We start from the raw sequence: 10,858 nt of genomic DNA on the forward strand, positions 1-10,858 counted from the left end.
AGCAGTAGTCCGCTAACATTGACGCATCCCATCGGCCTTGGTATCTCTTTTCCATTATTTTTAGGGACATATTGCAACCCAACTGTTCATACTTTTGAAGGAGATTGTTCACAAGTTCAGCATAATTTTCATTTCTCTTATTGCTCAAAAAACCATGAACGACTGCTCTAAAAGATTCGAATGCTCCTTTTTCAAAGCCCTGTAAAACTGAATCAAAGTTTCGGCCCTTTAGGATCTCTCTTTTTTGAGGTCCGATAAAGATTCCCTCTTTAATTTTGGCGTCGCTTATACGTGGAAATTTACTTCGCAGGTGTTTGAATGCTGGTCCATCCTTGTTGAGAGCCTTCACAAAGTTTTTCGTTAGTCCCAATTTGATATGTAAAGGTGGTAGAAGAATTTTTGGGAATTAACTAGAGGAAGGTGCTGGACGTTCTTTTCTCCAAGATTCAGGCTTAGTCTAGCATTCCAATCTTTTTTTTATGTAATGTAAAGATCTAGCCCGACTATCCCACCCGCACAAAAAACAACAGTACTTGGTATAGCCCATTTGTAAACCCAACATCATTGCTATGAYTTTTAGATCACCACAAATCTGCCATTCGTGCTCTGAGTATGATATAGCATCTAAAATTAATTTCATATTCCACGGAGTCTATGAACAGCCGCCATTCCTGGATGGTATTCAATGTTCAAAGCGTTCATCAAGCCATTTACGTTATTACAGAATGCAACCTGGTTTTCGGATTTGAAATAGGGCATCAACTTCTTTTGACGATATCTGTATAAACGTATAAGGTCGCTGAGTTCATCTTGCGAAATTCTATGAGATTCCTCACAAAAAATAGTGTCACCCACAAACTGTGCCGACTGTGAGGTTGTAGGCTCATTGTAGTCAACTTCCATTGATTTAATCGCTTCTTCAGAATCTTGCTGGTATTCTTCGGGAGGTGGAGGAACAGGTAAATCAATTCCATGTAGTACAGGTCGCGATACAGAGGCTACGTCAGGGTATACTACGATTCGTTTTTTTTTTTTCGTGATATACCGTTCTGGATGGGTTGAGTCAAGCAAAAGTAACAGCCATTCGCATGATTGGTAGGTTCCCTCCACATCATTGGTACACCAAAAGGTGTAACATTTCAGCGGGTAATCACTAAATATTTTGAGTTATCATCATTAATATGATAAAAACAAAGTTGTTACGCTGGCCGTTGAATCCTTAGGAATAGCCGCAACCTTGCTATGTGGTGGCTACACTCAGTATTCAAGCTCCCGCCTAACCTTTCAAGGGAAGAAACGTTCATTTGCAACATCAGCACTTTAAGTAGTCGTCGCGGTGGYCTAATGTAATGGTGCAAATTGATCACGTGGGATGAATGCACAATGAAGCACTGGATCGTAGCTTGGAAGAACTTCGGCGCAATCTTATCTTAATCGGCGGAGTGGTCGTCTTGCTGGCAGGTGATTTCTGCATTCGTTACCGATCATCGAGTGGGGTACCGCGTAAGACGAGGTAAACGCGTGCCTCCACTTTTTGCCGGGGGTTAAGGTTACATAAGTAAATAAGAAGGACAAATTCTAGAAGTAGCCGACATTCGCCTGGACACCCCTTGTTTTCCCCACGGAAAACTGAACGTGGTTTGCTGCGTGTGTAGAGAGTAAGAAATATTTTTATTTACTCAGAGAACAATAAGTTCCGCAATTGCTCACAAGGAATTATGCTGTAAAATAAAATCCGTCTCTCTACGCCCCGCGAAAAAAAAAAAACAATTACATAAGCATAATCAACTCTACCCTTTTGCCAGTCATCAAATTCTGTGAATTGATATTTCCGATGTTTAAATTTAAATTAATATGCTTTTGTTAATACTTGTTATCTTCGTGTTCGAAATTATTTCTAATCTTAATACATAATGAWTTATTCCTAATTAACAGCGGTCAAACCTAATCAGATTTAAAACGATGTAATTCAATTATTTAGAAAGTGAGAGTATTGGAAATTAAGAAACCTTGCTTAACAATTCAGAAAAAATATCTTTAATGTATCAAATGGTATAATATGTATTCACCCGACATCAAGAGCAAAACCAATAGCTATTAGGTAGTCGAAAAAGTATTTTCGTATTTTGTCAATAGATTTCGTTGAAGTCGATATCTCCAGTGCTACCAATCACATTGTGTCGTACCATACAGTGTTGGAAAGGTGAGATTTTAAGCTTCATTTAACAATTATTTAAAAATTAAATTCGGGGTAGTTGAAAAAAAGTTACAGCGGTTCAAAAATAATATGAAAGTAATGAAGAGATTTGCTATATTTTGAATTTTTTTTATAAAAAAAAGGAAAAGCCACGCAAGCCACCAAATTTGTGAACTTTATAGAGACAATGCTGTATCAGTTCGGAAAAGTGTTGATCCAGTTTTTGTCTATAATAATATGCTAAAAAGATCATGGCCGAAGCTATATTTACTGTCAACAACTGCTGAGATTGAAGCAAGCAGAAAGGGCTTAGCCTCCCATCAAAACAACGCTAGAGCGCACATATCTTTGATGACTTGGCAAAAACTGAGAGTGCTTGGCTGGGAAGTTTTGATGTATCCACCCTGCCGTTGCACCATCGGACTAGCATTTGCTTCGGTCAATACAGAAATCTCTTATTGGAGTAAAGTTGGCTCCAAGAAAAGCCTGTGAAAATAACTGATGGAATAATGACTTTAGCGGAAAATTAGCAAAAAGCGGTCGACCAAAACGGTACAAATTTGGTTCATTAAAGTTCAATATTAATATACTATATGAAAAATTTGTTCAAGTTTCCTTAGAAATAGGACAGGTCTACCCAATATAGTTGAAGGAAAATATGCTAAAAATATGATGGAAGTTACAAAACTTTTCTTTCGTTTCTTATAAAAAAATATTTTTAGGAGTTAGGTTCCTTTATTGAATTCCGTCTTAGAACTAAAAATCACGCATTATTCAGAAATGAARCGAAAATATCGAATATTTTAAAAATACTGAACAAGATGAATTTGTGAAGAACTATAAGGCACTTGGCCAGATATATAAACCTAGATATTAAAAGATATACTCTGTGCCCAAAAAGGAAGGTGACATTGTATTTATTTTGAAAATTATTTATTTATTCTTCCAAACCAATTTCATCCCCTTCAAAGTAATCACCACTAGATGTAGTACATTATGCCAACGGATTTTCCAATCTTCGAAACACTGGTTGTAGTCATTTTCCGGGATGGCCTTCAGTTCCGTCTTCGCTGCAGCTTGAATATCGTATAAAAACGGTGTCCCCGGAGCTGTCTTTTGAGCTTTGTGAACAGCCAGATGTCGTACGGCGCCAGATAGGTGACTACGGTGATTGCTCAACGATATGGGTTGAGTTTTTGGCGAAATTATCATTTAATGCAAATTCTTTGTTCAACAAATTTCGACATCGCAAAAAACGAAAAACTCACTTTTAGCAGCTCACAAAACGAGACGTATCTCAAACACTAATGAATATTTTGACATGAAATTTGACATAAATATGACTGACAGTACTACCAACCTAAAAAAAAACAAATTCTTCAAATCCTTCAACGCGCGCAGTTTAAATTCAAATGTAAAATTCTTCAACATATATCTGACTTACGCCAACTCCCTGACGGAAGATAAGGGCGAGTAAAAAAAGTCTCGAAATGTGATGAAGCTCTTCAACTTCGCCGGGGCTCAAAATGTGGTTGCGGGACAAGATAATCCATCAAGCTGTATGGCTGTCTCCGAATCAAAAATGTTAGGTGGAAAAAATCTTTTCAATATTCTACAAGTTCGTACATTCAGAGGTCCAAATATTTAGGAAAGATGTATATCCGCCTCTATGCAGAAAGTAACATCTGTCTTCAAAAAACGATAAGGCTAGACATCGAAGCACAACAGACAAGCGAGCAGATTTGTACTCGACTTACTCTCCTGCTATGTGGGACCTCTCAGCTGAATACGCACTACTGCTGCAGAAATAATTGAATTTCTGCAAAGTCAAAAAAAAAAAAATTGCGATCGATCACTAGATGTGTATGTTCGAGTAGGTATACCAGGAGCGGAAGAAGGAAAAGGGACGCATTTTCAGACAAAAAAAGAAAGGGCAAGAAATGCATAAGTATGAAAGTTGAGAAACTGGCCGATGAACATAGTAGCATTAGGTCTCAAAAACCGGACGAAATTATAGAATTCAAAAAATATTCAAAAGAAAAACTTTTCTCAGGAAAATTTTCTGTGTGAATTTCAATTTCATATCTCACACATTGAATGATATTTTCCAAAATCAAAAACACGCAACTCGAAACACCAGTTGCAATTTCGAGAATAATAGATAGTATCGAGAATAAGGGCGTGCGGTTTGAAGGAAGTCTAGGTTCCGACTACTTGTGTGGCAATATAGCGGGCTGAAGGTCAATCATTTAATCGGCTTATTGTAATACAATTTTGAGTAGCGATTGTAATTCTCACTTTTGCCCGGTTTTTCTTTTGGGTTATGCTCGAAAATTTTGGGAAGAGATGCGGTGGCGTAAGGTAGGATTCAAGACGAGATCTTACTCATATAGGGATAAGAAGGTTACCGATACATAGAGCGTACATAGTTAATTCAACGAACACTTCTCCAATTTGCTAAATGCCAGCGAAAGTGCGGCAACTGGAGATGGTGAACCTGAAACCCCGACCTAGTTATTCAAATACTCCAGCGACGACATTGGCAAGTTCCTTAAATGTGCTCTGCCTAAAAAGTGGGACCGTACGATTTGCGTCAAGTAACATGGGATAAGCCTCATCTGTTTGTTCTGTTATCTCCAGAATATAAAGGTTGAAYCCACACCGGGCTAATCAAAACAGTTTTTCTTGTCTCATACGACAACTGTCCTTAGCTTCTTATGTGACAACCCACACCGAATAAGACGAAAAAACGCATGTTCGAGTTTTGACTTGTTTGAAGAGCTATTGTCGCACTTCTTATGTATTTTCATACAGCACACCAAATGCGACAAAGCCGTCTTTGTTGCCGATCAATACATGCTGAGCAACAGCGCAATTCACCCCGGTGGATGAACGTTCTTCAACAACTCCCTGATTTGCGCCACGTTCCGACGGAAGAGAAGCATGATTTGAAGAAAGRTGTTTTCGATTGGAGCGCATCAATGAGAGCTGCCCCCGCCAAATCGTGTTTGGCGACTTTAACTCCAGTGTGAACAAAGAAGGTATCTTTGGTAAATTCAGCCTCCACGATGAAACATCCCCAAATGGCTTGAGACTGATCGACTTCGCTTAAATATTTAGAGCAAAAAAGTTAAATTTGTCGAATGTAGTATTCAAGCAAATATCATAAGAACGAAACAGGTCATATAGGAATAAATGGATTTTAAGAAGAACTCAGGAAATTCATTTACTTTCCGAAATTAAAATTAATTATTCAAAAATACATAAATAACTGTGACACATGTATGTAATAAAGCTAATTAAAACAAAAAACACATTGAAACCTAAATTTGAAATAACAAAATTGTAGATGTGAATATCTTATCTTATATGTACATATATAAAAATGATTCGGAGAATGTGTTGCTAAGTGCATAACTCAACAACTCCTGGACCAATTCGGTCAATTCCTTTTTCTAAATTTTCGCAAAGGTTCAAGGATGGTTTTACGGCAAGAAAATTTTGAATAATTTCCGGGAAACCCTTAAAAATAGCCCCTTTTCTTTTTCCCGTAGAAACGAATGAATTCTTGTTTGTTAGTAACGCTAAGAGAACGGCAGCAATAATCTTGATGAAATTCTCAGAGGTTGTTCGTTGTTGATCGGAGAAGGTTTTAAAATAAAAATACCTTATACTTTTCATGATGTTTTGTTTTTCATTATTTTGATTTGTAAATTATTTGAACCGTTCAATTTCGGTCGCTTGCTTTTTTATTCCAGCTATGCAAAAGAAAAATTATTGAAAGTTATTCACTGGAAACTTAACATATGTGTGTTTCACGCAAAGTGATCAATTGCAGATTGAAATTTGTTACGAAGCCATGATTTTTTTTGCGAGCAACGTATGGCAGCCCAAGGCAAGGCAAGGCAAGAGGCATTCCCAGGATGCGATGACATATATACGTGCAGAATTATGGACCGCGGTCAATCAGCAATCGATCGTCACAATGTCATAGCACGACTTTTCAAACAACAGTTACGATATTTGATGGTGCTGTTGGATGCTAGATGTATTCTGTACACATTCCTCTTTGGATGGTGGTTACATCAGATTAAATTTATTAAATCATTTCTGTGCAAATTTCTGATGCAGAGAAAGATCCAGTATTATACGAAGTGATGAAAACCACTATCCACGTGCTTTTATTTCGGAAACACAAATTAGAAATGATGGATAGAGTGCATATCGGCGTCGCTCWCCAGACGACAATGGCASAMCATTCAGCATTCAATTTAGAAGAATGAATATCGAAGTTGACAACTCATGGATCATACTATATTCACCACTATTGTCTAATTCACATTCAAAACTCATATTAATGTTGAGTTTTGCAGTTTAGTGTAATCGAWAAAATACGTTTGTAAGTACGTCACTAAAGGAAGTAACATGGCGGTTATTGGTCTTGAACAATATTAGATCAGCAAGTATCAAATGGGTAATACGTGAACTGCAATAAAGTGCTTTGTAGGATATTTACTTTTGCAATTCATGAACGTTTTCCGACTGTTGTGCGTCTCGCAGTTAATTTGGAGAATGGCCACCGCCAGCAACAAAATTAACATTTATGAGTTTTTTCTCAACTTTCGATAGTGATCTGTTTGCGAGAACATTGCTCTATATATGGAATGCATCGTCAAAGAAATAGTTTTGGGGGTATTCTAATCTTGAATTTTGAAAAACTCGATTTTTTTCCATATATTTAAGGTTTAGAGCCTTAAGAACATATTCTCCAAAGGATTTTTAAAAATTAAAATTATTTTAAGAGCAGCAGTTACAGCTATAACAGTACCTAGCCCGGTAGGTAGGTAGACTCACTTTTTTAAACGCGTTTTTCTAAAAACTATTTTTTGCCACACGGTACCGGCTTACTTGAAACAGACCGTCGATTATCTAGTAATTTAAGATGTTAAATCAATAAACGAGATGTATACGATGGTATGGGGTCCACAAACTTTAGGGAGCGGAGAGCAAATTTAAGAAAAATCTTTTGTACACGCTCGATCCTATTAATTGACGATATGTAATGTGGTCTCCAAATGAACACTGCGTACTCCAAAATGGACCGAACAAAGCATGTATATAGTAATTTTAACGTACAGGGGTCAGAAAAATTTAAAGCATTTCGACGGACAAAGCCGAGCACAGAGAATGATTTAGAAGTAATATAGTTGATGTGATTACTGAAAGAAAATCTGTTGTCAAAGATTACCCCAAGATCWTTGATTTCAGTAACACATTTTAGGACGCAATTAGAAATATTGTAACTTGTAGATAAGATGTTACGTCCCCTACCATAAGAGATCTGAGAGCATTTATCTAGATTCAGAAAAAGCTTSGATTTCAGGCACCAATCATAAAAAGCATCAATATCACATTGAAGTTTGAATACATMTTGAGAGTTTTTGATTATTGCAAAAATTTTTAAGTTATCTGCATATAATAGAAAGTTAACGAAAGAGAAGCAACAGGAAATGTCATTGATAAACAGCACAAAGAGAAGTGGACCCGAGACGCTTCCTTGTGGCACTCCCGAAGACGCAATGAATGAATCAGATGACACTCCATCGACACTGACAACGCATCTGCTATTGTGCAGATATGATTCAATCCCTTGCAAGAAGACCGAATGAAACCCTAAAGAAGATAGTTTTTTTAATTAGAATATTGTGTGAAACTTTATCAAAGGCCTTAGAGAAATCTGTGTAGACACAATCTACCTGAAATCCAGCGGAGAATGCAGACATACAATAATCGCTAAAAACCGCTAAGTTTGAAACAGTGGAGCGCCCAGAGACAAACCCATGCTGATCGACATTAATTACTGATTTTACTGCAAAAAATAATTTCTTTTTAACAGAAGACTCAAAATTTTCGAAGCTGTATAAAGTTTAGAGATAGGCCTGTAATTGGAGACTACGTCTCTTCTACCACCTTTAAAAATAGGGGTAATGCGTGTCAATTTCCAGTCAGAAATAAAATTCCCAGAGGAAAGAGACTTATTGAAGATGAGCATGAGAGGATATACCAAGGCAGTAMAATTTTTTATAAGTACAGGTGGAAGCCCATCCAAGTTCAATTTGGAGAAAGACTTAATATCACAAACAGCTTTGGCAATATCATCCTATGAAAGACGCAGTGTGTCAAAATTTATGGAAGGGAAATTATTAGCTGAAAAAGTGGGACTAATACCAGGATCATAGTGAGTATAATTCGATTTCAAAAATTCAGCAAACAAGTTGGAGATTTCGCCAGGGGTGCATGCTGACTTATCACCGCACCGCAATGCAGAGGGAATAGCCGAACACGCTTTTCTAGATTTTACAAAGTTCCAAAAGAAATTAGGGTTCGACTTAATTGTAGACTCCGTACTATTAATAAACCTTTTATAGAGAAACTTATCCAATTCATTAAACAGTTTTRTGTAGTGCTGATATTGAACAAAGGAAACATGAGATTTAGTTGAAGAGAAATTTCTATAGTATTTATTTCTAAGATTCTTTAAACGTTTGAGGTTCTTAGTGTACCAAGGCAACTTATATGGTTGTAAATGTTTGAGCGGGATATTATAATGACCTGAATTGATTTCTTAAAAACCGCGAAACTATTAGCTGCATCTAGTCCCGAAAGTAGATCCTCCCATTTAATGTCATCGAGGAGATTATTGAGTCGTTCAAAATCACAATATGCAAAATTAAAACCAGGCCCATCAGTAGGTTTAACAGGAGCGAAAAGATAAGTATCCCCCTCAAATGCTAGCGGAGAATAATGAATGGTGGCTGGAGTAATTGTAGAGAATCCATCGAGAAACCTAAATTTTAAATTATCACTAAGAAACACTAGGTCTAGAAATCGATCCAGACTATTTGAATAAGAGTTGATTTGAATCAGATTGAGACTAATGAAGCTATCGATGAGAACTAACTCTTGAGAAGACGATAAATTGGAGGGAATAAGAGCAGGACTATAGGAACAACTAGACCAGACGATATTGCTTAAATTAAAGTCACCCAGAACACAGACATTATTCTCTTTCACATTATTTAATACCAGCGAGGAAATATTTTTTGCGTGCAACTTATACAACCCTAGAGGACTATTAGGAGGGATGTATGAGACTGCAATGAACACAGCGTCATTGATACAAATACATAGTTGGTCCAGAATAGAATCATCATTATCAAGCATAATTAAACAAGGACGATATTTGCGATGAACTGCTAGAACACCACCCCCTCTTAAACAGCCAGTTTTTTCATGATCTCTGTCCTTACGGAAGACGTAGTAGAGATTTGAGTCAAAATATTCACTATCAAAGTAACCAGAATTCAGCCAAGTCTCAGCAATAACGATAATATCGAAGTACAAATGTAAAGCAAAGTTGCGAATAATATTTGATTTACACCTAATACCCGATAAATTTTGGTAGTACACCTTAAGACAAGAGCCAGTTGAGGAATGTGCAGAAAACTCAAGAGTACAATGGTCATTAAAAGGCGCATCACTAATCTACAGCACTGTTTTCCCTTCCCTTTGRAAAAAACTTGAAGTGACGCAACTTAATGCCAGAAGGCCACACTGAAGAAGAGAAAACGCCATTAAAGAAAGATGGGGACACGCCTAACTTAAAGTTTATACTCTTAAGATTATTAATATCAGTATCCTTCTTAATTAATTTATAACATAAAAGACGCTCTTTCTCAACATTAGCATGTATAACAACAAAAGACATAATATCTTCTTCAGTGACTGAGTTCTTAAAGGCAGACAAGTGAATCCATTTCTTAAGTATGACGACATCGAGATCACAATTGGCATTAACACCAAAAACAGTTGAAGCAGCTGGAGATTTTTTGTTCCTAGTGTTCACAATTAACTTCAAATTTCCATTAGCAGTAATTTAAGTAGAAGAGTTCAGATTAACAGAATCATCAACGGCAACTGATTGAGCAGCATTGACAGCGACAAAGGGGCGATCTGGTTTAGCAGCAACTGTTGTATTGTTTCTGCCTTTCGAGTGAGTGTTGATGTTCCTAGCAACAGCGTCAGCAAATGTACTGGTATAATTAACAGCATTGGGAGCAGCAGCAGGTCGAGCCGCAGAAGCACAGTAATCCACGCCGACAGCAACGTTGGACGGAGCTGTAGTTGTACTATTATCAGCAGCAATAGAAAAAGTRGAGCAACCAGCAGACGGAGCGGTAGTTGAAGCTGCAGAGAATGCTTTCAGTGTAGCGGAAGTGTGATACTTCACACTCACATTATGAGCAGAAACAGCAGTGTTAGACGGAGAAGCATTTATATCGACAGCAGTCGCAGCAGTGAGAGTGGCGGAAGCAGTAGAGAGAGCATTCGAAGCTGGTGCAGAGAACTTGCCSTTATCGGTCAATTTCTTTTGTACAATGCAGATCCCTGATTAAAGTTCGTTAAGCATAACGATTAACGAATTTCGATCATCACATAATTGTTGTTTAAAGTGAGCGCCTTCGATTGTTCACTTCTCAGTGAACTTACTGAAACACCAGAGAATTAAGCAACTCATTTACCTTATTTTGATTGTTAGGCTCCAACAAAGGTCCAGATAATTYGTTATTTGATTGTTCAGCGTTTTGTTGTTGCGAATTT

The sequence above is a fragment of the Bactrocera latifrons genome, unplaced genomic scaffold (genome assembly GCF_001853355.1).
Source record: "Bactrocera latifrons isolate USDA-ARS-PBARC rearing strain unplaced genomic scaffold, ASM185335v1 scaffold_366, whole genome shotgun sequence".
Taxonomy (NCBI): domain Eukaryota; kingdom Metazoa; phylum Arthropoda; class Insecta; order Diptera; family Tephritidae; genus Bactrocera; species Bactrocera latifrons.